At 45.4% G+C, this 24,510-nt stretch overlaps 1 pseudogene across 1 annotated transcript; it reads left to right on the forward strand.

Moving 5' to 3' along the window:
* Positions 1-19,363: 19,363 nt before the first annotated feature.
* LOC310753195 (proteasome subunit beta type-6-like) lies at positions 19,364-20,065 on the forward strand (annotated as a pseudogene). The gene has a single exon. The product of its transcript is annotated as a proteasome subunit beta type-6-like (transcript).
* The last annotated feature ends 4,445 nt before the right edge of the window (positions 20,066-24,510 follow it).

Raw genomic sequence — 24,510 nt, forward strand, 5'->3', positions numbered from 1 at the left:
AAGACCAGAAAAGTCACTTAGTCTTCAAGCATGTGTAATACAAAATGCAAAGGAAACCCAATATGTTGTTTGAATGCTTTGAGATCTTACAGTGGACCGGACGAGCCATTATTCTGTGGGTGGCTCCCTTCTTCTACATTTCCTTCCATTGTTCATTGATGTCAAAGAGATGACATGTGACTCACACACAGCAAACAACTCTCAGATGTCGATCCATTTTTACACATAACCTACCAAGAATCTTTCAGTAACGCTGGTGATATTCTGATCTATGAGGGGATAATCCTCCAATGAATTTACAGTTTACCAAGAGCTTTTTTTACTTTCTTCCAAAATGCCTTGACAACTAAAAAATATTTTCTTGATTCCTTTGACACCGGGCGCATTGGGAGGAGGAAGTAACCAGTGTGAGTATTACGCGGCAGACTATTCAAGGTTGGGCAGCCGTGAAAAAAGCAAGGTGCATTGCAGTGAATTTGATGATTCACAAACAAGTTTGAGGTGTTTGAAAGACCCAGTTGTGAGGTAGCCAGCAACCTAGTGTGAAGCCAGATCCATCCAATCTCAATGGGGCCAACAGAAAGTGGGAAGTTGGAGCCCAGGGAATCATGTTGTTGTTGTTTAGTTGTTTAGTCGTGTCCGACTCTTTGTGACCCCATGGACCAGAGCATGCCAGGCACTCCTGTCTCCCACTGCCTCCCGCAGTTTGGTCAAACTCATGCTGGTAGCTTCAAGAACACTGTCCAACCATCTCGTCCTCTGTCGTCCCCTTCTCCTTGTGCCCTCCATCTTTCCCAACATCAGGGTCTTTTCCAGGGAGTCTTGTCTTCTCATGAGGTGGCCAAAGTATTGGAGCCTTAGCTTCACAATCTGTCCTTCCAGTGAGCACTCAGTGCTGATTCCCTTCAGAATGGATAGGGTTGATCTTCTTGCAGTCCATGGGATTCTCAAGAGCACCATAATTCAGGGCATCATAGACCCATAGAATTGTGGTGTTGGAAAGGACTCTGAGGATCATCTCGTCCAACCCCCTGCAATGCAGGAACATGCAGTTGTCCCATACTGGGATTGAACCAGCAACCTTGGCATTATCAGCACCATGCTCTAACCCAGTCTTCCTCAACCTCGGCCCTCCAGATGGTTTGAGACTACAATTCCGAGCATCCCTGACCACTGGTTCTGCTAGCTAGGGGTCATGGGAGTTGTAGGCCAAAAAACATCTGGAGGGCCAAGGCTGAGGAAGCCTGCTCTAACCAGCTGAGCTCTCCAGGCTGTCTCCAAACAATGAACCAGGGTGGGAACTATTTGAGAATTTTTTTTTGGGGGGGTGTCCTCCAACAATGTATCCTCAGTGAGCCCTCATGAACCTGTAAGAGACAAGGCACACAAATTAACCATCCTCTTATGCCACCTACCAGCACACTGGTGCCTTTCAGGCAATTTTAGACTCTGCATGACAGGAGAATGCCCTTGCTGTCCCAGTTTCAGATTTGACCCTGGAATACCCATATCCCACTTTTCCTTAGGACGTCCCTCTTTTCATTTGAGAAATGTTGGAGGGTATGGAGTTATGCAGCCCCCAAGCCAAGGAGATAAGTACAGTGGTACCTCAGGTTACAGACGCTTCAGGTTACAGACTCCGCTAACCCACAAATAGTACCTCGGGTGAAGAACTTTACCTCAGGATGAGAACAGAAATCGTGCGGCGGCGGCAGGAGGCCCCATTAGCTAAAGTGGTACCTCAGGTTAAGAACAGTTTCAGGTTAAGAACGCACCTCCGGAACGAATTAAGTTCTTAACCCAAGGTAACCACTGTATCTATAAAACCTTCAGAAGACATCTGAAGGCAGCCCTGCATAGGGAAGGTTTTTTTAAATCTTTAATGTTTTGTTATGTGTTTATATGTGTTGGATGCCATCCAGAGTGGCTGGGGCAACCCAGTCAGATGGCTAGGGTATTATTATTATTATTGAATAGAATGTCCGTTTTCAATGGAGAAATGTTGGAGGGTATGGGGCCATTCAGTCATGACCCCCTCCATACTTTAAAATGATACAGCCCTAGCACCTCAGGAACCGGGCACCTCATTGACACCCCATCCAATTGCATATATAGGCCACACCCTCACTGACTTAAATGAACATATTGATTATGAACAGTTGATGCTCATGCTTTCTCTCATCATTGCTACGCTACAACTTGACAGTCTGACAGACAAGCCGATTATGCAAACACTTTCAAGGTGTGTTGTTCTTATGCACTCACCACTAATAAAATGTTTTGCTTTGTGAGAATACGTTGTTGTTGTTGTTGTTGTTGTATTTATACCCTGTCCATCTCTGGGCAGCTTCCAGCAAAATATAAAAAATAATAAAATGTCAAACAGCAAAAACTTCCCGATACAGGACTGCCTTCAGATGTCTTCTAAAATTCATGCAGTTGTTTTATCTCCTTGACATCTGATGGGAGGGTGTTTCACAGGGCGGGCGCCACTACCGAGAAGGCCCTTTGCCTGGTTCCCTGTAACCTCTGCTTCTTGCAGGGAGGGAACCACCAGAAGGGTCTCGGAGCTGGACCTCAGTGTCCGGGCTGAATAATGGGGGAGGAGACGCTCCTTCAGGTATACTGGACCGAGGCCGTTTAGGGCTTTCAAGGTCAGCACCAACACTTTGAATTGTGCTTGGAAACATACTGGGAGCCAGTGAATAATCTATATCAGGGGTAGGCAACCTAAGGCCCGGAGGCTGGATCTGGCCCAATCGCCTTCTCAATCCGGCCCATGGATGGTCCAGGAATCGGCATGTTTTTACATGAGTAGAATGTGCCCTTTTATTTAAAATGTATCTCTGGGTTATTTGTGGGGCATAGGAATTTGTTCATTATTTCCCTCCATTATTTCAGCCCACGGCTGGAAAAGGTTGCTGACCCCTGATCTATATATTTTTAAATGCACACACAATTGTTTATACTTTATGTACCATTAGGTGGCACTCTTCAGATGCAGTTGCAATATTCCATTTCCGGCATTCGCCCTGAAGCAAGGACGTTTGCCATTAATAATGCACACAGTTCCATTTTGTAAACCACCCTTTGTTTTCTTTGATCAGAAAGCAATTTTATTTTGTAAGATATAAAATATCACTGCTCTTTGAGGAAAAGGGGAGAGAATGTCTTGAATGTTCGCTTCAATTTATTGTAAAAGGAAAGCCTTTCTGTAAAACTTCTGTAGATACTGGAGAATGCCATTTAACCATGGGGCACTTTAATATGTCTCAGATCGCCAAGTTCAGCTGTCTGTATCCCCCAATGTTGCAGCATCAAAATTTCAATTATAAGGAAACACTGTAGATTGCATTGCAGATTTCGGTAATGTTTTACATATTTATCTCGATTTTAAGTTATTTAATTTATTTATTTCCATTTATTAAATGTATGCCTATGAAACACCTCAAAGCAATTTACTGAGAAATCACTGGCACCTTCTGTGCCAACTTTTGAATGCCTGCTGAAAACTTGTTTATTCTGCCAGACCTATATGCAGGCAGTTAAGTACATGTCCTTCCACATTATTAATCAATGTCTGTTTTTAACTTTTCTTGATTGGCTTTGATTGTATCATTTTGTGCCTTTTATTGTTGTAAATAATAATAAATAATAAAGCCAGCGTGGTGTAGTGGTTAAGAACGGTAGACTCGTAATCTGGTGAACCGGGTTCGCTTCCCTGCTCCTCCGCATGCAGCTGCTGGGTGACCTTGGGCTAGTCACACTTCTCTGAAGTCTCTCAGCCCCACTCACCTCACAGAGTGTTTGTTGTGGGGGAGGAAGGGAAAGGAGAATGTTAGCCGCTTTGAGACTCCTTAAGGGGAGTAAAAGGTGGGATATCAAATCCAAACTCCTCCTCCTCCTCCTCTTCTTGATGATGATTTGTGCTTGAAGCATTCTATCGGAATACAAGCCCCTTACCCTTGTTCCTTTTATGCGCCTGAACATTATCATCACTTCTGTTTGCCACAGGTACGCTGTGACTGGTATGTGTATGCTTTTCTCTCATCCTTACCTTGGGTGGGGAAGGAGTTGTATGAGAAGAAGGATGCTGAGATGGACCGCATCTTGTCCCAGGTTGAAAACTACCTGAAGTAAGAGAACAGTAACCAATCTGCTTTGCCTTATTAGATAGCAGAGTAGAAAAAAGTATTTGTTTTATCACAGTCTCTGTCCCCGCCCTCCTCTCCCCCTGCTCCCAAGAGGAGGGGGGGGGACACAGGGGGAGGAAGGGAAAGGAGATTGTTAGCCACTTTGAGACTCCTTAAGGGGAGTGAAAGGTGGGATATCAAGTCCAAACTCCTCTTCCTCCTCCTCCTCCTCCTCCTCTTCTTCTTCTTCTTCAACCAGGGGTCGGCAAGCTTTTTTTGGGGTGGGCCAGTTCACCGCACCACAAACCTCCTGGTGAGCTGGAGTGCGTGTGCGCATGTGCATGCACATGCACATGCACACACAGTAGAGGGGGCTTCTCTCTCCCCCAGCCCATCCCGTCCCCCTGCCTACCTAGGGTGCTGCTGGAAATGTTCTCGGCCAGTTCAGCCCAGCCCCCTTCCTCCTCTTGGCCACGTGCAGCCGCCGCTCGCCCATTGGCCAGGGCCTCAAACCTTAGCAGGCGATTGGCTGGCGATTTGCTGCACGAGGAAGATGGAGGGGGGGGGATGTCGGCGGAGGAAAATGGTGCCCGCACCGCGAAAAAAACACCATGGAATCCCCACGGAACTGGCCAAGGATAGTTGCTGACCTCTGTTGTAAACTGCTTTGATATATTTTTATGACACAGTGCGACAGTGCGTAGACAAATATTTTTATAAATTAAAAAATTAAAAGCATCAATTTTCTTTTTTTAAAAAACACACATGTAAAACAGTTCCATATATAAAAACAACTTCAACTTCTAGGAATAGATGCCGGCAGGCATAAAAATCTATGCTTAAAAGACTTTCTTCAGGTGTTCAATGTGGCTAACACGTTTAATAAAAACTACGTAAGTTGACGCTTGTTTGTTTGTTTTGCAAAAACTGAAATGGAAAAGCAGCCAGATATGACTCTTAATCTCTGGGTTGTGGATTTACAAAAGAATCCCGCATTGCAAAGGGTTTGGACTAGACCAGGGGTCAGCAAACTTTTTCAGCAGGGGGCCGGTCCACTGTCCCTCAGACCTTGTCGGGGGCCAGACTATATTTTGAAAAAAAATATATAAATGAACAAATTCCTATGCCCCACAAATAACCCAGAGATGCATTTTAAATAAAAGGACACATTCTACTCGTGTAAAAACACGCTGATTCCCGGACCATCCACAGGCCGGATTGAGAAGGCGATTGGGCCAGATCCGGCCTCCGGGCCTTAGGTTGCCTACCCTGGACTAGACCCTTGGAGTCCCTTGTAGCTCTACAATTTTAAGACTTAATCTCACCCAGCGGTGTAGCTAGCCGCTCGGGTGCCTGGTGTGGGGGCTTGTCCTGCAGCGGGGGGGGGGGGCGATCCACCCGTGGGGGTGGGGTGAGCTGCCTGTGGGGGCGGGGCGAGCCTCTCCAAAGCTTGGAGCCTCTCCGCTGCCTCCCCCTCAGTTATAGGGCGGCTGAGGGAGAGGCAGTAGGCAGACGCTGCCGTTTCAGGCAGCGTGGAACCTGCAGGCGCCTAAGCCACCGCGTCACTCCTAAAAAGTTTCGTGAGCCCAATTTTATTTTATTTTTAACTCATTTTGTCCCACACACCCCCAGTGATGACACCCGGGGCGCACCGCATCCCCCGCGTCCCCCTTCCTCCCCCACTGATCTCACCTGCAATAACAGGAGCAGGAATGACAGCAGGAATCACAGCTGTGCACCATCAGAGTGAACACACCCTATGGAATCCATAGGGTGAGCCATTTTCAAACTTTATGAACATTGCGCAGAAGCAAAATCAATGTATTTTGGAATATGCAGGTTCTGTGCAATAAAAGTACACGTGGCAAACCTTCGTAAGACAAAGCGGCGAAAGCCAGGTTTTTGAAGAGAAGAAAATGGCCAGCAACCCCCACCCAGCTGCCATTTGGGAAACGATGGCATTTCCAAACTTGCCATGGGCTGTGAATAAAATAAATAAATGAGTCATCTCCAACAAATCCACTTCAGCATTCCATTCTCCAAAAGGCAAGGCATCCAGAAAAGAATTCTAAATTCCCAGTGGGTGAGATGGTGAATGGAAAGAAGGAAGCTTTTGCTGTCTTGCAAAATCAGTAACCCTCAAAGGATGAAGGCAATGCCTCTGCTAAGAAAGCAGAGTGCTCGGTTGCGACAGAGACAGTTGTAAACATGCTTGAGAAGTTCTGTCTCTCTGCAGTGACTGAAATCTCGTGAGGTCTCAAGCCCATGACTTAACCTGACTTTGCACTGGGAGACAGGGATCACTCAGGGACACGAACTCTCTAAGTCAAAAAATATAGCGCAAAAAAAGAGAAATATTGCAAGGATGTAAGAAAGGACATCAGTCAAATAGTTATTAGCCCTTTTAGGCCAGCACTGTGGCCAGATGGACTGGTCATTTGCCCTCCTTTCTAGAGAAGCTGGCGGGGTGCGGTACCGCCCCAGAAACAGCCTCCTGGCAGCGGCAGCACTGAAAGTTGCCAGGGATGTCATAGGTCACGGCGTTACTTAAGCCACCTTTCCTGCTGGTGTGTCCGCACCATTCTGTCCTTGCTGCCATCCTGCCATAAAGGTAAAGGTAAAGGGACCCTTGACCATTAGGTCCAGTTGTGGCCGACTCTGGGGTTGCGGCACTCATCTCGCTTTACTGGCCGAGGGAGCCGGCGTACAGCTTCCGGGTCATGTGGCCAGCTTCTGGCGAACCAGAGCAGCGCACGGAAACCCCGTTTACCTTTCCACCAGAGCGGTACCTATTTATCTACTTGCACTTTGACGTGCTTTCGAACTGCTAGGTTGGCAGGAGCAGGGACCGAGCAAAGGGAGCTCACCCCATCGTGGGGATTCGAACCGCCGACCTTCTGATCAGCATGTCCTAGGCTTTTTTTGGCCATGCCCACCTAAGCATCTCTAAAATCCTGGTGCACCCCCCCACCATGACATACAATTCTTACTATTCAAAAAGTGAACTCCTATTCATGTGGAGGCCTGGGCAGGCCGGGTCATCCTCTTATATACCTGGTGGGATTGACAAGGCATCTGACCCTCACCTGAATCTCATAGCTCTCCTGTAGCTGCCTCTGATTAGCCAAACCAATTAACCAACTAGAAGGATTACTGTTAATATCACCAGTTTTCCTATAACTTGATATTGCTGGATAGTTTTCATGAACTGCAAAAGCATGTTTAGTTTGCTTTCTGTTTCCACCCTGGAACTTTTCTGTCCTGACTGTGACAAAGGTGACCTGTGTGCTTGCTTGCTTGCCTCGCTCTTCCCAGACCTGCTCTCTTTTGGCCTGTATTTTGGAGCTTTATAATTTAGGAAGACTTTGGGAGAACTGGTTGACAAGTCTTATCAGTTGCTGATGTATTTGTGGATTTTATTTGCTGCTATTCTGTGCTTCTGGTGCACCAGGATTTACACCAGCATAATAGAGTTGGCCAGGATGCCAGAAGGGATACAGTTTATGAGCTTTCTCCATTATCTGCACAGCAGGGGGTGTTCAGTCAACGGTGCAAAGGCTCAGCTGAAGCATTCCCTGCTGGTTACCTGCTTTCAGCAATAGGGATCACTGTTTGGTAGTACCCAATTGTTTAGCTGTCAGATTCTAGAGCTCCCTATTGGTGGCTCTTAGGTAATGTGTAGTGTAGTGCTTATGCGACTGTGAATAAAAGGTGGCTGGGCTCATTGTCTCAGGGTTTGGGGGGGGGAAGAGGTGACAAAACTGATTTCCAATAAGTGCCCCCCTTTATTTCCATTACAAGTCCTTGAGTCTGTACTCTGAATGGCGACACCAGGGACCTAGAAGCTGCAGGGCTTGTCAGTCCAACCCCTGCACAGTCTCATCTGGGCTGACCTTAAGGCAATTGGAGCAATTGGGCCAAATTGGGCCCTGGGGCCGCTCCTAAGGGGCCCCCTGCACCAGGGCAATCTAGATGGATTTTATTTATATCTAAAAGATTTTGCAGACTTTGGCTGTGAACTGGGGCCCTACCAAAAAAAAAGTTGAGGTTGCACCCCACTGCTTCAAATTGGGCCCCACTGGCTAGCCCTGAGTCTAATAGTTGCTGGGCCTGAGTTGCCCTGCCCTTGCATGAAGTCTTGGGTTTACAATTTTGGGAGAGGGGAGACTGCGGCACTGGGGAGCGGGCAGGCTGGTGAGGCCCCCTAGATTTAGAGGCCCACGTTGTCCTGCCCTCGCATGAAGTCTTGGGTTTGCAATTTTTGGAGGAGGGGAGACTGCCCGCTGGGGAGCGGAGGGACTGGAGAGGCCCCCTAGATTTAGAGGCCCTAGGCTTCAGCCTACTCAGCCTATACATAAATCCGGCACTGGGGTGAGTACCCGTGTGGGGTTCCTGCATCTCTACACATTTGGCTGAACAGAGGCAGGAGTCACATGGCAAGGGGTAGCCAAGGGGATGGTTTGCACAGCCACTTCCTTGTATAGCCGCACCCCCTGACTTGCCCAAGGTTCAAAATCCCGGACACCACAGAAAAAAACACCAGAATTTTTGAAATCGAAAGTTCCACCAGCAGCAAAACGAACATATTTTTTGCTGCCTGCCTGGGACTGCAAAAACAGGAAAGCGAACAAGCCACCAGAAGGAAGACCGCACTATGTAGCTGGTGGGCTGTATTAGTCGTGCAGGGCTCCACTAAGCAGTTCGCTGCCACCAGAATGACCTTTCCTCTCTCTGGAACCTCAAATACATATCCAGAGTTTAATGTAATTTCATGAAATGAGTTCCGATTCATTATTTCCGTGACCTCAGCTACTAAATTGGAGCCTTACAAATCACTAATTGCAAAAGGAGTATTGAAAAGTATTGTTATGAAAGGATTATGCTCCCACAATAGAATCTCCCCTTTTAACTACAGGAAACAAGTCTTGCTTCATACCAGAGACATTGCTTAGTGGAAGGCGTTGCCATGGGAAGTGGATGCTCCTTGTAAGTTCAACCTCTTCTTCTTCTTTCCTTCCAGCGTTGCATGAAGGGTACTTATAATTGATGGGGTTTGACAAATTCTGTTCGTGAAATAGCCAACCCCCTGAGGTTTTGTAATTGCATGAAAGACACATCTATTCATTTCGTTCATTTTTTCATCAATATTGAGTAAGAGAAAGTGAGCAGATTTATATTGTTTAGTGAATGGCTTCTATGTTTATCCCAATGTTGCCCAAGATTCTGACATTCATTTCATTTTCATTTATTAGACCTGAAGGTCTCCAGGCAACTTACAACAAAAAGATATACAGTACATAATACCTGTGGGGGGAGAGAATGGGGGAAATCATATAATACATTAATACATTAATATTTCATATAACATTCTTTTTTCAGTAATCTTTATTATACATCAATTTACATAAAACTTAACAAATACAATACAGTACAGTACATACATTACATATAATGTAATGTTGGGTATGTATTATAACATAACATTCTTTTTAAAAAAAAAATACTCAAACAATAGAAAAGCACAAACAGGATGACTTCGTTGGAGTGGCTGGGGAAACCCAGCCAGATGGGCAGGGTATAAATAATAAATCATTATTGTTATTATTTATTATTATTATTTTACAAACCTATGTCTTCCCTTCCATGTTCTAATGCTGATTACAAAACCTCATTGTGTCATCAGATAACATCAGTGATTTTAATAAGGTCACGAACCTGCCTGATGTTTAATCCTTCATGTAAACATTTGCATTTATGTCAATGCGCGAAAATAAAAAGTAAAAATTAATAAAGTGATGGAGTTCATTCTGGCCAAGAAATAAGTCACCAAGATGTGGATTACTGTTGCTAACAGTGTCTAATTTGCAGAGACCACACGTTCGTCTCTGGAATGAATATAGACAAGTGTGTTATTAGCCCACGTAATGAAATATGTCTATAAGATGCCTCTGTAACTGGGAGGAACAAAAGTCAGGTATGAGCTTGGTTATTCACAAGTTGACATCTTGGTTGCAAAATACAGTTTGCAGTTAAATGGTGCGTGGGCACAAATGGGGTTTATGCTGCAATTGCCTGTAGTCTTATATGACCTGGTCATGAACTGTATGGAACATGAATGATTCCATAAAAGCCTCCTGAGAACTAGAATCTTATCCCATCCCTAATCCTTTCTTTCACATTGTTGCTCAGATGGGAAAAGGTGACTCTTAAATACACTGGGGAACCAGTGCCAGAAAACCTACCAGGAAACTGCTTGGTGCAGAATTTTCAGAGACTCCAACATTTTATCTGGTTAGCTTAACTGGCAAATCCTAATTCGTTGTCAGCGTATCTTACTGAATGTTCAGTTAAGCTTTCCACTACGAAGACTATAATGTATAATCTGTATGATTTATGAAGGATGAAGAATTCACAAATTCTTATTTTTATACAGCTTGTGATTAGCAATGGGGGGGGGGAAATGTGACTGGCTTGTTGTTGTCATTTTGTATGTATATATCTCAGATATATTACGCATGCCCCAGAACCTATTGAAGCTGGAGAGCCAAAGCAGTGTGAAATACTAAGCTGGACGAACGGGACCTGATTTCAAAGCCCTGCTCAGTCAAGAAGCTCATTGGGTGACATTAAGTGAGGCCAAAGTGTTGTGAGATCTCATGAAGTTCTCCGTTTGCTAGGAACTGACTGTTAGGGAAGACCCTAGTGTTGCCTGTTAGGGGTCGAAAGCAAAGCATTTAACATCCAGGTAACGTACCTGAAGGTTGAAGACTTATGGAAAGTAGTGGGAGTGAATAGCAAAAATCCTTCATTCTGGTTCCTCACTCTGAGATTTTCCTTCTTCCCTGCAGAGAAGGCTAAACCTTTGAAACTTCCGTCAAACTCAGACCTAGCAAACCTACAGCCAAAGCTGTCAAAAATAGGGATGTTGTGGAGAGGAACTTGATGTGTGTTCTGCCATGACCTTCTTGAAGGAAAGGTGGAATATATTTTAATTGAAATAAATAAGCTTTTCTTCACCATGAGAGGTCAATGGCCAAGTAGTCTGTGAAAACAAAGTTCAAGCCGAGGAAACCTATGAAATCTACTAGCAAATGAGACACGTTTATCTTGGAGAATATACATATGAAGACACGTTTATCTTGGAGAATATACATATACATAGTGGCTAAAAACAGCTAGAAAGTCCTTGTTTCGTATCTCACCTCAGCTGGGAATTGACTATGAGGCAAGCCATACCCTCAGCCTAACTCCATCATCAGTGGTACGGGAATAATAGCACCAACCTATCTTACGTGGTTGCTCTAAGGATTTATGGGATGCTTTTGACTCTCAAAAAAAGCTGTAGATGGATGCTAGGCATCTTAAATAATGACGTTGCATATCTCTAGGAGTCTGTCTTCTCACAATTTGCTTTGCTGGCGGAGATAGCTCAGAGAGAGGGCAAAGGAATCAACTGTGGCTCTGGACACACTATGTGGAGATTGGAAGCACAGTCTTTCCCTCAAAGAATTCTGGGCACTGTAGTCTACCCCTTGGTTGTTGTTGTTTAGTCGTTTAGTTGTGTCCACCTCCATGACTCCATGGACCAGAGCACGCCAGATACTCCTGTCTTCCACTGCCTCCCGCAGTTTGGTCAAACTCATGCTGGTAGCTTCGAGAACACTAGCCAACCATCTCGTCCTCTGTCCCCTTCTCCTTGTGCCCTCCATCTTTCCCAACATCAGGGTCTTTTCCAGGGAGTCTTCTCTTTTCATGAGGTGGCCAGAGTATTGGAGCCTCAGCTTTAGGATCTGTCCTTCCAGTGAGCACTCAGGGCTGATTTTCTTTAGAATGGATAGGTTTGATCTTCTTGCAGTCCATGGGACTCTCAAGAGTCTCCTCCAGCACCATAATTCAAAAGCGTCAATTCTTTGGCGATCAGCCTTCTTTATGGTCCAGCTCTCACTTCCATACATCACTACTGGGAAAACCATAGCTTTAACTATATGGACCTTTGTTGGCAAGGTGATGTCTCTACCCCTTACAGAGTTACAATTCCCAGCCGCCGCTAACAAACTGCAGTGCCCAGAATTCTTTGCGGGAAGGAAAAGTACTTTGAATGGTATAGTGTCATATGTATGCAGCTTGCACTTAGAGACCTGGAAACCTTGAAATGCTCATTCACTACTTCCCCCTGTTTCAGGGAGCCGTCAAAAGAAGCAGCTACAACCCCACTTGTCCTCATCTCAGACTCCCATGCCTTGTAACTAAAAGACAAAGACAGCTGGACTTAAGAAGCCTGGAAGCAAAGGGTCAATAATGAACGAGGGTACAAAACCAGAGTGTCACCATTCACGGTTTGATTAGCATTTTCCTACTTATTTATCTGAAGTCATATTTTTCTCCTCTCTCTTTTTTTTATATACCTTGATGAAACTATTATATTGCCCAAAATTGGTTTTTAAAAGAGCAGACAGACAGCATCTTGCTTTTCAGTCAGTGACAGACGGATCATTATCGCTAATTAGAAGCCTGTACGAACACAATCCTGTGCTGGAGGAGTCAGAACTTCGAGGAAGGTGCGGTTGCCAGGGCTTGTGTTTGACATGTACAGGTACAAAAGAAAAGTTGAGTGAGGCTTCCAGTTTCCACCCACTCATCTCTGGAACACGTTGATGGAAGAGAACAATGACAGGCCATGAGCTGGTTTCTAATATCCACACTGACAGCTCTTTGGAGATCCTGACGTTGAGTGCAGAAAAAGCTGGCAAGGGGAGGCCCCAGGCAGCCAGATGGAAATGTTTAGGTTTTAAAATTGTAAGCTGCTTGCTTTTAGACAAATTTTTTGGTAGTGAGTATGAAATATAATAGCAACCACCACCACCACAACAACGATAATTTAAAAAAACAACATAGCATGTACTGTACAGTGGACGCTTGGGTTGTGAACATGACCAGTGTGGGATGCACGTTCGCAACTTGCAGCGTTCGCAACCCGCGTCTGCACACACGTGGGTTGCGATTCAGCACTTCCGCATATACGCATAGTGCGATTTATCGCTTCTGCGGATGCGCGACCGCCAAAACCCGGAAGTAACCCGTTCCAGTACTTCCAGGTTTCAGCGGTCTGTAACCTGAAAAAACACAACCTGAAGTGTCTGTAACCCGAGGTATGACTGCATATGACACATCTAATGCCCTTTTAAATGTGTTGTGGAAGAGGGGAGTTATTGGGTTGTCTTTGTTTTTGTTTATATTGTGTATCTGTGGTTTGTTTGTATTGCAGTTTTATGTTGTGCACCGCCCTGAGATCTACGGGTATAGGGTGGTACAGTCAACCCTCGGTTTTCGAACATCTCGGCTGCCGAACATTTCGGAAGCCGAACGCTGAAAACCCGGAAGTCAATGCTTCTGTTTTTGAACGCGCCTCAGAAGTTGTACGGCTTGTTTCTCCATTTCCCACACTGAACTTGCTGACAGCCCTTCGATCCTTGGTTTTCGAACGTTTCAGAAGTCAAATGGACTTCCGGAACAGATTACGTTCGAAAACTGAGATTCCGCAGTATACAAATTTAATAAAGAATAAATTAAAAAAATATATCAGGTGTGCATTATTATTCTGATACTCTGTGTGTGTATGTGTGTGTGTGAAGTCCTAACTTGTTTAAGACCATGGCTGAGTTCAGATTTGAATCTGGGGCTTTTTTTTTTTTACACGCTATACCTTTGAAGAAGTTACAATTCGATGCACAGTCTTTATATTTAACTTTGACAACTCCCTGAGTATAGAAAATTTCACAGTAGCAGAAGAATATAGGATATCTGACTGGCCATCCTGTCAGGCCATCCAGACTCAGTCAAACACGCTTGCCCTCTTTACTTCACTGTAGCTGTGAATTATATTTTTTAAGCAATGGCAAGCATCTTTTTCGTTTTTTGTTCCCGGTGATTATTGTAATACATGGGTGGTTCTCTGGTATTGTGTCCTCCATGCACCACCCAGACATTAGGATAATCACCTAGAAAAGTCACCCCTCATTGTTTCTGGTTGTGTAAGCCCTATTCGGTTGTGTTTCACTGTGCCAGGTGATGGAGGTGCCGTGCAGCCTGATTTGCCATAACCTAGACAGTTTTTCTTGGCTAAATACATCACTAGTTTCCAATTGCAGAGGCTAAAATATTCTATGCTTGCTGAAACAAAAACAGCACAAGCCTGTACAAGTCTACTCAAAAGTAAGTTCGATTAAGTTAAATGGGGCTTACTCCCAAGAAACTGCAGCCCAAATAGATAATGGTAGAAGGCTGGTTCCATTAATTTCCAAAGTGCATGTTGGGTCATGCTAGTGTGTGGGGTCAGAGTTGCCTCTCCTCAAAATAAGCTCCCAATGCATCTCTGCGTGAATCAGTGCTCTGGGCTTGCTTCTTTGTAGGACAGGAACCAAAATGCAGCTTCGAAATCCGCATTGCCTCAAATTTTGCGATGCAATTCTCCAACCAAATACAGTGGTACCTCGGGTTACATATGCTTCAGGTTACATACGCTTCAGGTTACAGACTCCACTAACCCAGAAATAGTGCTTCAGGTTAAGAACTTTGCTTCAGGATGTGAACAGAAATCGTGCTCCGGCGGCGCGGCAGCAGCAGGAGGCCCCATTAGCTAAAGTGGTGCTTCAGGTTAAGAACAGTTTCAGGTTAAGAACAGACCTTCGGAACGAATTAAGTACTTAACCTGAGGTACCACTGTAAATGTGCACTTAAAGAGAAAGTGTGCATTAAAAACACATAGGTTATCTAAAGTAGCATGTAAAGATGTATTTTGGAAGAAATGTTCAATACAATTTCGTGAGGACTTTTGAAGAAATGTGTGTCACAAACTGATGTGCACATGCATCTAACTGAATTTAAGACTGGAATAACAAGAAGCCCACAGGAAGCTTACTGCCCACATTAAACATGAGTGAGCCCTCGGGTGAGAGGAGGTGAGGAGGAGATGGCAGCTGCGCTCCTTTCAAGGCACTTTGTGGAAGCCAAGAGGATTATGGGGCTTTTACAAGAGAAAGAGGGGTGCAGGAGGTGCTTATGGTTGGACCACACACACACACACACACACACACACACACACACACACACGAGTTCTGAGAGACAGGGTTCAAAATTGATTAACCAGCCCATTATTTGGCTGCAAGCTTCTAGACAAGTACTCCGAACCTACATGCACTACAAGGTGAGCAACATAAGCTCATCTTGCTTGCCTCCTGCCAGTGATATGTGTGTCCAAAGCAGAGGTCACTTTCCACAGCACCAAATTGGCTTTGGAATCCATTGAGCTCCACCAGACCTGGCTCCCTTTTTCCCATTAGCTTTCCCCTCATTGGACTGCTTTTGCTGTTGATTCTATTTTAGCTATTTTGAGTGGGCTCAAAAATCATAAAATTGTAGAGCTGGAAGGGTAACCTAGTCCAATCCCCTGCGATGCAGGAATCTCAACTCAAGAGTCCATGACAGATGGCAATCCAACGTTTGCTTAAACACCTTCAAGAAAGGACAGCCCACCACCTTCTGAGGGAGTCTATTCCACAGTTGAACAGCAATAAGAATAAGAATAAGAATTTATACCCCGCCCATCTGGCTGGGTTTCCCCAGCCACTCTGGGCGGCTCCCAACAGAATATTAATAATAATAAGCGACAAAACTTCAGACATTAAAAATTTCCCTAAACAGGGCTGCCTTCAGATGTCTTCTAAAAGTCAGATAGTTGTTTATTTCCTTGACATCTGATGAGAGGGTGTTCCACAGGGCAGGCACCACTACCGAGAAGCCCTCTGCCTGGTTCCTTGTAACCTCACTTCTCGCAGTGACGGAACCGCCAGAAGGCCCTCAAAGCTGGACCTCAGTGTCCGGGCTGAACAATGTGGGTGGAGACCCTCCTTCAGGTATACTGGGCCGAGGCCGTTTAGGGCTTTAAAGGTCAGCACCAACACTTTGAATTGTGCTCCAAAATGTACTTGGAGCCAATGTAGGTCTTTCAGGACTGGGGTTATGTGGTCTCGGCGGCCATCCGAAAGTTCTTCCTGATGTTTAGCTGGTATCTCCTTTCTTGTAACTTGAAGCCATTGATTCAGGTCCTAGCCTCCAGAGCAGGAGAAAGGAAACTTGCTCCATCTTCCACAAAACAACCCTTTAGATATTTGGGTTGATAGCTCCTCTCAATCTCTTCTCCAGGCTAACCATACCCAACTCCCTCAACGGTTCCTCATAAAGCTTGGTTTCCAGACCCTTTATCATCTTGGTCACCCTCATTAGTTGCTGTGTCTCCCAGTAGTTTATCTGTATTTTATTGTATGTCTGTTTTGAGTTACCTTGAAACAGGCAGCATATAAATATTTTAAACCAAGGGTAGCCAACAATATGGTGACCTCCCAATGGTGCGGGACTCCAACTCCCACCAACCCTGACTATTGGCCATGCTTGATGGGAATTGGAGTCCAACACCACCTGGAAGGCACTGCGGCCTTGCACAGCCAGGGCTTAGATTTCCTCTGCCTGCCATTATATTGTGCACCATAAAGGCAGCCCAGAAAGAAGAGAAAAATGCACTCACCCTACTAAGGGCAGGTGGAAGAGATTATTGCTGTTTTTTCTCTCCTCTTTTTTGCATAAAACACCAGGAGCTATAGGCTGCCAAGCATTTGAATATAGCAATTTGTTGTTTCTCCCAACCCCATTCTTTCGGCTGTGCGGCAGTTAAACTGTCATAAGTCAAGCCGCAAAACATCTTACTGCATTGTGGCAGCTGAACTTCTCATCTCCACCACCTCTTTCTGCCAATCCCAGAGCCGAAGTGACTCATTCCATTGGGATTAACTCTTCTTTCTCTGTCCTTCTATTTTGGTGTTGCCCAGACTAGTTTTTCGCTTTAAAAGACATAAAGCAACACTCCCCCACGTATAATGGAAGATTATTACAAATGACTTGAAGAGCTTCACGTCCCAAAGCTGGCGAAAGACCATACTTCTCTGCTTTTACGTCCTTCGCTCGCCTACCTGGCCGGACTGACAGCATCTTATTTGCATGGCTTGAGTGTCTCTTTTGCATGGTGTTTATGGCATTGTTTCTGCAGAAGAGATTTCACCAATGGCAGTCAAAGCGGATCCCAGATGCAGAGTGTCTGCTCCTGAAAGGTCAAAAAACTGTACCTCCTTGGCCATGTTCGCCTGGAATCTGTTGCCTCCTCCCATCCCATTAGCTGATTTAACAGGAATTTCAGGGAATCAGTTTCCTACTTATGACCTGTAAATGGCCCACCTGTATTCCAGGGAATCCCTTTTCCTTCTTTAAGTTCTAAGCAGGAATCTCTGGCTGTGTAGACACACCATACATTTAATCCTAGGAACTGTAGTATAACCCTTCACAGATTTACAAATCCCAGCACCCTTAACAAACTACACTTCACAGGGTCTGTGTGAGGAAGCCATGTGCTTTAAATGTGGGCTGGATGTGGTTTAAATGTATGGTGTGTACACAGTCTCTGGCTCATCTTTTAGAAGCTCAAGCAGAGTCAGCTGGGAGTATACAACAAGGTCCACAAATTGCTGATGCCTTTACAGTACATACAAACAGGCAATGTGGTGTAGTGGTTAGACACAGATCTCCCCACATTAACTGTTAAGAGTATTGGACTGGGGCTGAGTACACAGCTTCAAGCACTGCTAGGTTGCTCTTGTCTTCAATTCGGATCAAAGCTGGTTTGGACAAAAACTTATCAAAATGCAGCATTTCGTAAGGAATGACAGGATAGACACAGGATAGATATGCATTGTTGCTAACATTATGTGTACATGGCTTCTCAATCCAGCAGTGGGAGAACACTGGTTGCAAAATAAACAAGAGTGTATATACAGCCTAAGAAAGGGGGTGTGGGAGACGTGCAAATACCTACATAAGCCCCATCTGCACAAAACAGTTCCATCCCACTTTAAACAGTCCTGGCTTCACCCGAAGAACTCTGGGAACTATAGCTTGCTAACATTGTTGAGAGTTGTTAGGAAACTCCTCTCCCCCCCCTCCCCGAGGTAGTTCTCAGAGTTACCTGGGATTGATTGTTAAACTCCTCCAGGAATTGCAGGTCTGTGAGGGGAATAGGAATATCCTATCAACTCTCAGAACCCATAACTACAGGGTTAACGTCCCAGGATCCTTCAGAATGATATTGCTTCAACATACCATGGTACCTCGGGTTACATACGCTTCAGGTTACAGACTCCGCTAACCCAGAAATATTACCTTGGTTTAAGAACTTTGCTTCAGGATGAGAACAGAAATCGTGTGACGGAGGCACAGCAGCTGCGGGAGGCCCCATTAGCTAAAGTGGTGCTCAGGTTAAGAACAGTTTCAGGTTAAGAACAGACCTCCAGAACGAATTAAGTACTTAACCCGAGGTACCACTGTTCAGTGCAGGTGGGGACTTAGTAATGAAACTTACTGGATAATCTTGGGCCAGTCACTATTTTTCAGCCTAACCCACCTTACAGGGTTGTTGTGACAATAACATGTAGGGAGGTGAACCATGCATGCTGCCCTGAACTTTTTGGATGAAAGTCACGGTATGCGGTATGTGTGATAAATAAGAAGAAGATATACTTTCAAGGGTAGAGTGAAAACAGTACTGTTCTGCCTAGCTTTTAATTTACAAGCTTTGACTCTGTGACTGTAGGTTGTTGCTTTTAGCATCTATTGTTATGCTAATAGTTGCTTTTAGGGATAATTGTACTTAATTATGATTATAGAGATGCTTTTAAGACTTATTTATAATCATAGTGGTTGCTAATTTTTTACTGTCATTAAGTGCCTGGGGCATTTCAACAGCAATAGAGTAAATTAGATTACACAGGAAGTGCAGAGGAAACACCACCTAGTGGGAGAAGTTTAATGTGGCAAAAGGGGTCTGTGAATCACGAGGGTTTCTTCACCCAAGGTGCGTAGCCCACAATCTTCCACACCTCCAAAATACTTCACATTCCTTCTTTGGATTCCCTAAGAAGGAGGAAGGTTCGGAAAATTCTCAGAGTGGTTTAACAATCAATCTCTCTTCCCAAGGAACTCCGAGAACCATGCCTTTGTGAGAGGAATCGTTTCCTAAAAACTCTCCTAGCACGCTTAACAAACTTCTTCTTCTTCTTTGGCAATCACTTGTAGCCGAGTAAGATTGTCTTCCATAAACACGGTTTTAACAATGGGTCCGTAAGAGATCCAAGATGGCGGTGCCGGCGATGCCGAGGCCGAGCGTCGGGATGGAGGCATGGTGCCCGGACTGGACCCAGCAGGCCGTCACCACCGGGACAACCATCATGGCTGTGGAGTTTGACGGTGGGGTCGTCATCGGTGCTGACTCCAGGACCACCACGGGTTCGTACATTGCCAACCGCGTCATGGACAAGCTGACGCAGATCCACGACCACATTTTCTGCTGCCATTCGGGCTCCGCTGCTGACACTCAGTCCATCGCGGACGACGTTACGTACCAGCTGGGCTTCCACAGCATTGAACTGGATGAGCGCCCATTGGTGCACACAGCCGCCAGTCTCTTCAAGGAGATGTGCTACCGCTACCGAGAGGACCTCACGGCCGGGATCCTCGTGGCCGGCTGGGACAAGCGCAAAGGGGGACAGGTGTACTCTGTCCCCATGTGGGGCATGATGGTCTGCCAGCCCTTCTCCATCGGGGGCTCTGGCAGCTCCTACATCTACGGCTTCGTCAACACCACTTACAAGCCGGGGATGAGCAAGGAGGAGTGTCTGAGCTTCGCGGCCAATGCCCTCACCCTGGCCATGGACCGCAATGGCTCCAGCGGGGGGGGTCATCCGCCTGGCGGCCATCACCCAGGATGGCATGGAGCACAAGTTCATCCTCGGAAACGACCTGCCCCGGTTCTCCACCCTCTGAAAGGTGGCGGGTGGGGGTGGGAGATGCACCAGGCCTTGGGCAGGAAGCGGAGGGGTTCAGGGAGTCCGTATTTTGTTCTCCTGTCAGATTGGTTTGATGCTGCATTAAAATATGGGAGTCGAAAACAAACAAACAAAATGGGTCCATAAGTGACCGTGGAGGCAAATTCTGCATCCTCACATCCAGTTCCAGGAAGCTTATGGGGAATTCATGACAGTTTAACATGGCATAATACTGCTTTAAATGTGCCGATGAGGCCTTTGTTCCTGTTGCCCTCAGTGGTTGGAAGGCGAGTTTCTGAAGTGGAGAATCAGCTTCTACTCCCATAGGCTCTCTGTGGAATCTGCCACCCTGATTTCACAGGGTTTTCCTGTGGGCACTGAACTTTCTCAGATCCACAAGGCTCCCTGCTTCAGACAGTTGCTCTCCAATTCATGGTGAGCGGCAGGGACACCAAAAGGGAGGCACAGCTTACTGTTGTATTTCTGGAATTGAATTACACCTGAATAGGCCAGCGTGTCGGGGAATGGCTGCACACATACAATGTGTGTACACGAGGACACATTCGGATGGACACCCTCACCCAGACACAGAGAGCTGTTTCCAACATTACAATAAATAGGGAAGTCTTTGCATGTCGTTCCAGAGCTGCAAAGAGACTGTGGGGTTTATAAAGGGGTTCCCCCCCCTCTCTAAAAAATAAACCTTTGCCGATGGTGAAGATGTTCTCTGGCAAAAATTTGCATGGAAAAAGACATGCCTAGATAAACAAAAGGTCCGAAACCGGTTGAAAAGAAACCAGATCTCAGCAGCTGGGGTTTATTTTGCGTACGTTCTTAAATCATTTTCCTATTATTATTGCTATGGCAGGATAGGAAATCGCACACTTGGAAATCATATGGTAACCACTTAAACAAATGTGTATTAAATGGAACACACCTTGGGAATGGGGAAAAGCAAAGATGAAATGAAATCAGTGTGGTGTAGCAGCCAAAATGCTAGGCTGGGACATGAGGAAACCCAGGTTTAATGCCCTGACTGCCTGCAGAATTCATTATGTGACAATTATGAAACCATTTATCACCCTAACCTACCTTCCAAGTTTGTGATGAAGCTAAAATCCAGCTCCAAAGTCATGGGGGAAGTGAAAGATATAAATTAACGCAACTAAAGTTGCAAATTGGTAGCTTAACCCTGCATGGCATGTGCTTTGCAGAATGATGTATGCCCCACAGGAGTCAGCAGTAGTAGCAACATATTTATTTGTTTAGGTATAAGCCATAACAACAACAAAGACGTTCAGAGTTGAACCACAAATTTGGCTCTCAATTTATCGGCAGCCAACACAAATAGAGAAACATGCAAGGTAACATAAATTTTCCTTGTCCAACAGCAAAAAGCACACAAACTTACTTGATGTCACAACATTTCTCCTGCGGCTGAACTCGGATATTTAACTCCAAATTGTTAGGTTTCTGATGGTCTGTCTTAACACATGGATACAGCCTAGAAATCTCAAGGAATAGATATCAGTTAAAGAAGCTCTCATGGAAAGACTTTCCTTGCAATTTAGACATGGACTGGTCCTCCACCAACATCCTCTCTTGAAGTGTGTTTCATATAATATTCCTGAAGAGTTACTCCAAACAACATACATTGATTATGGGATAATACATATGCCACTACTAACAGAGGCAACAATAAAAGCAACAAGAATTCTGTATTTGGTGCCATCACTGTATATTGTGCTTTTACAGAGCAACAAAACAACGAAAAATAAAATATAAGTCTATCCCTTGCTCTTAGTCTAAATTATTGTCACATTCACCTATGGAATTAGAATTGTTACTCCAAACTTAAAGGTAAAGGGACCCCTGACCATTCGGTCCAGTCGTGGCCGACTCTGAGGTTGTGGCGCTCATCTCGCTTTATTGGCCGAGGGAGCTGGCGTGCAGCTTCCGGGTCATGTGGCCAGCAGGACTAAGCCGCTTCTGGCGAACCAGAGCAGCGCACGGAAATGCCGTTTACCTTCCTGCCGGAGCGGTACCTATTTATCTACTTGCACTGGTGTGCTTTCAAACTGCTAGGTTGGCAGGAGCAGGGACCGAGCAACGGGAGCTCACCCCGTCATGGGGATTTAAACTGCCGACCTTCTGATCGGCAAGTCCTAGGCTCAGTGGATTAACCCACAGCACCACCCGCGCCCCTTACTCCAAATTTAGGAGTGTGTTAAACATGGATTGAGGGGTGTGTGTGTGTGAGAGAGAGAATTTGTCATTTGTTCACCCAACTAGTGTGAGTAAAATACTCCTTACTGCCCAGAACACAACTGCAGTACAGTCCTATACATTTTTACTCAGAACAGTCCAGTTGAGTTAAATGGGACTTAGACCCTAATAAATGGGTTTAAAAAGGGTTTGGCCCTCCAAAAACATTTGGCCCTCCAAATGTTTGCTGAACTACAACTCCCACCATCCTAACCATTGGCCATGCTTGCCGGGGCTTTGGGGAGTTGTAGTTCAGCAATATCCAGAAGGCCACAGCTTCCTCACACTTGGTTTAGAACTGCAGTCCTTGGTGAACTGGAAACATTTCAGTGGTTAGAACAGAAACACTGACTCCCCCCCCCCCCCCCCGCAAATATGCACCGTCATTTTACACGCTTGCAAACAGAAAGACCACATTATTTTATTCCACGTTCAAAACACGGGAGGGGAAAATCCTCCTTTCAGGCCAGCAGGCAACAGGTTAAACTGTGATTCAGGCACTGACCTCTGGAGCCTCCTAAAGACTTGCAAAGAGCGCAAGTCAAGCATAGCCGAGCAACTTTCAGCTTCAGATTAGGAAAATATTTTGCCTCTGCCCAAAAGAAGTCAAGCCCAGTTATTTGCATATCTGTTCCTGATTTGCTATGAAAAGGAGTGAATTGGCAACCATCATGAAAAAAACCAAGGCTTCTCTTTTTTCTCAGATATGGACAGCAGAAGTGGACTCTTTTGCCTTAGGGGTTTTCAGAAGAAAAGCTTGCCATGAATGTGAGAAGGAGCCGAAGAACCAGGCCTGCAGCTGGCCTTCTCCTCACAGTTAACTCACCCACAGGGTTCAAGTAAAGGCCCTTCAGATTAACATTGTAGTAATTCTGCCCTGTTGTCTTTGTCCATGGAGTTTTCTTGGCAGGGATACTGGAGTGGCTTGCCGGTTCCTGCTCCGGGTGGTCTGTATAGTTAAAGCCGTATAGTTAAAGGTCCGTATAGTTAAAGCTATGGTTTTCCCAGTAGTGATGTATGGAAGTGAGAGCTGGACCATAAAGAAGGCTGATCGCCGAAGAATTGATGCTTTTGAATTATGGTGCTGGAGGAGACTCTTGAGAGTCCCATGGACTGCAAGAAGACCAAACCTCTCCATTCTTAAGGAAATCAGCCCTGAGTGCTCACTGGAAGGACAGATCCTGAAGCTGAGGCTCCAATACTTTGGCCACCTCATGAGAAGAGAAGACTCCCTGGAAAAGACCCTGATGTTGGGAAAGATTGAGGGCACAAGGAGAAGGGCACGATAGAGGACGAGATGGTTGGACAGTGTTCTCGAAGCTACAAACATGAGTTTGACCAAACTGGCAGTAGAAGACAGAAGTGCCTGGCGTGCTCTGGTCCATGGGGTCACGAAGAATCAGACGTGACTAAACGACTAAACAACAACAATTCTGCCCTGTGCCCTCGTGTTCACAGTAGTATTTGTGTCGCTTTCAGCCAAATTTTTGCACAAAGGTGTCTCAAGGCAACTCAGCACCTTGTCGATGGAACTGAAAATCACCTCGTCAATGGAACTGAAAATATTACCGTCAAACATTCAAGAACAGATCTGAGGCATGACTAACCAGGACATTCTCCATTGAGACTTTGCAGTTAGCTGCTTCTGCGCCCTTGGCCAAATGTAGGCTTGGAGCTATCAGGAGTTCTCAATTGCTTACCAACTGCAAATTCTGGCATAAGTGTGCATGTGAGGAAATTGAGCTGACAGTGTTGACCCAGATTAGATTTCCAAGTCCTTATTTGTCATCAGACCCGAACTACATAGCAAGCTTTGTGTGCTCAGCATTTCTTCAGTCCAAGTTCAGCACATGCTGGCACTTCCCCTGCCCCATAAAATCTCCCCTTCTCTTTCTTTCATCAACCTGGTTATTGTTCAACACCTTTGTTAAGTCAACAGGCTTGATGCAGATGAGCCATAGCTAAAAGCATTTGGCTGGGGAGTTCTTTTTCAAAGCTCTAATCCCACCCACCCACCCAATTCAGTTTGACAAGAGAAAAGACAAGATGTTTATAATGCCCCATAACTGATCCTGAGCCTAGCTAGTGATTCTGTGCCCCCACACTGAACCTCCAAGCCCCAATGTCTCAGGTCACTAGCATCGCGTGTGGAAAATTTTATTTACTGTAAATGGCATTTGAGACCTCTC

The sequence above is a fragment of the Podarcis filfolensis genome, assembly GCF_964270895.1.
Source record: "Podarcis filfolensis genome assembly, chromosome: 17".
Classification (NCBI taxonomy): Eukaryota; Metazoa; Chordata; class Lepidosauria; order Squamata; family Lacertidae; genus Podarcis; species Podarcis filfolensis.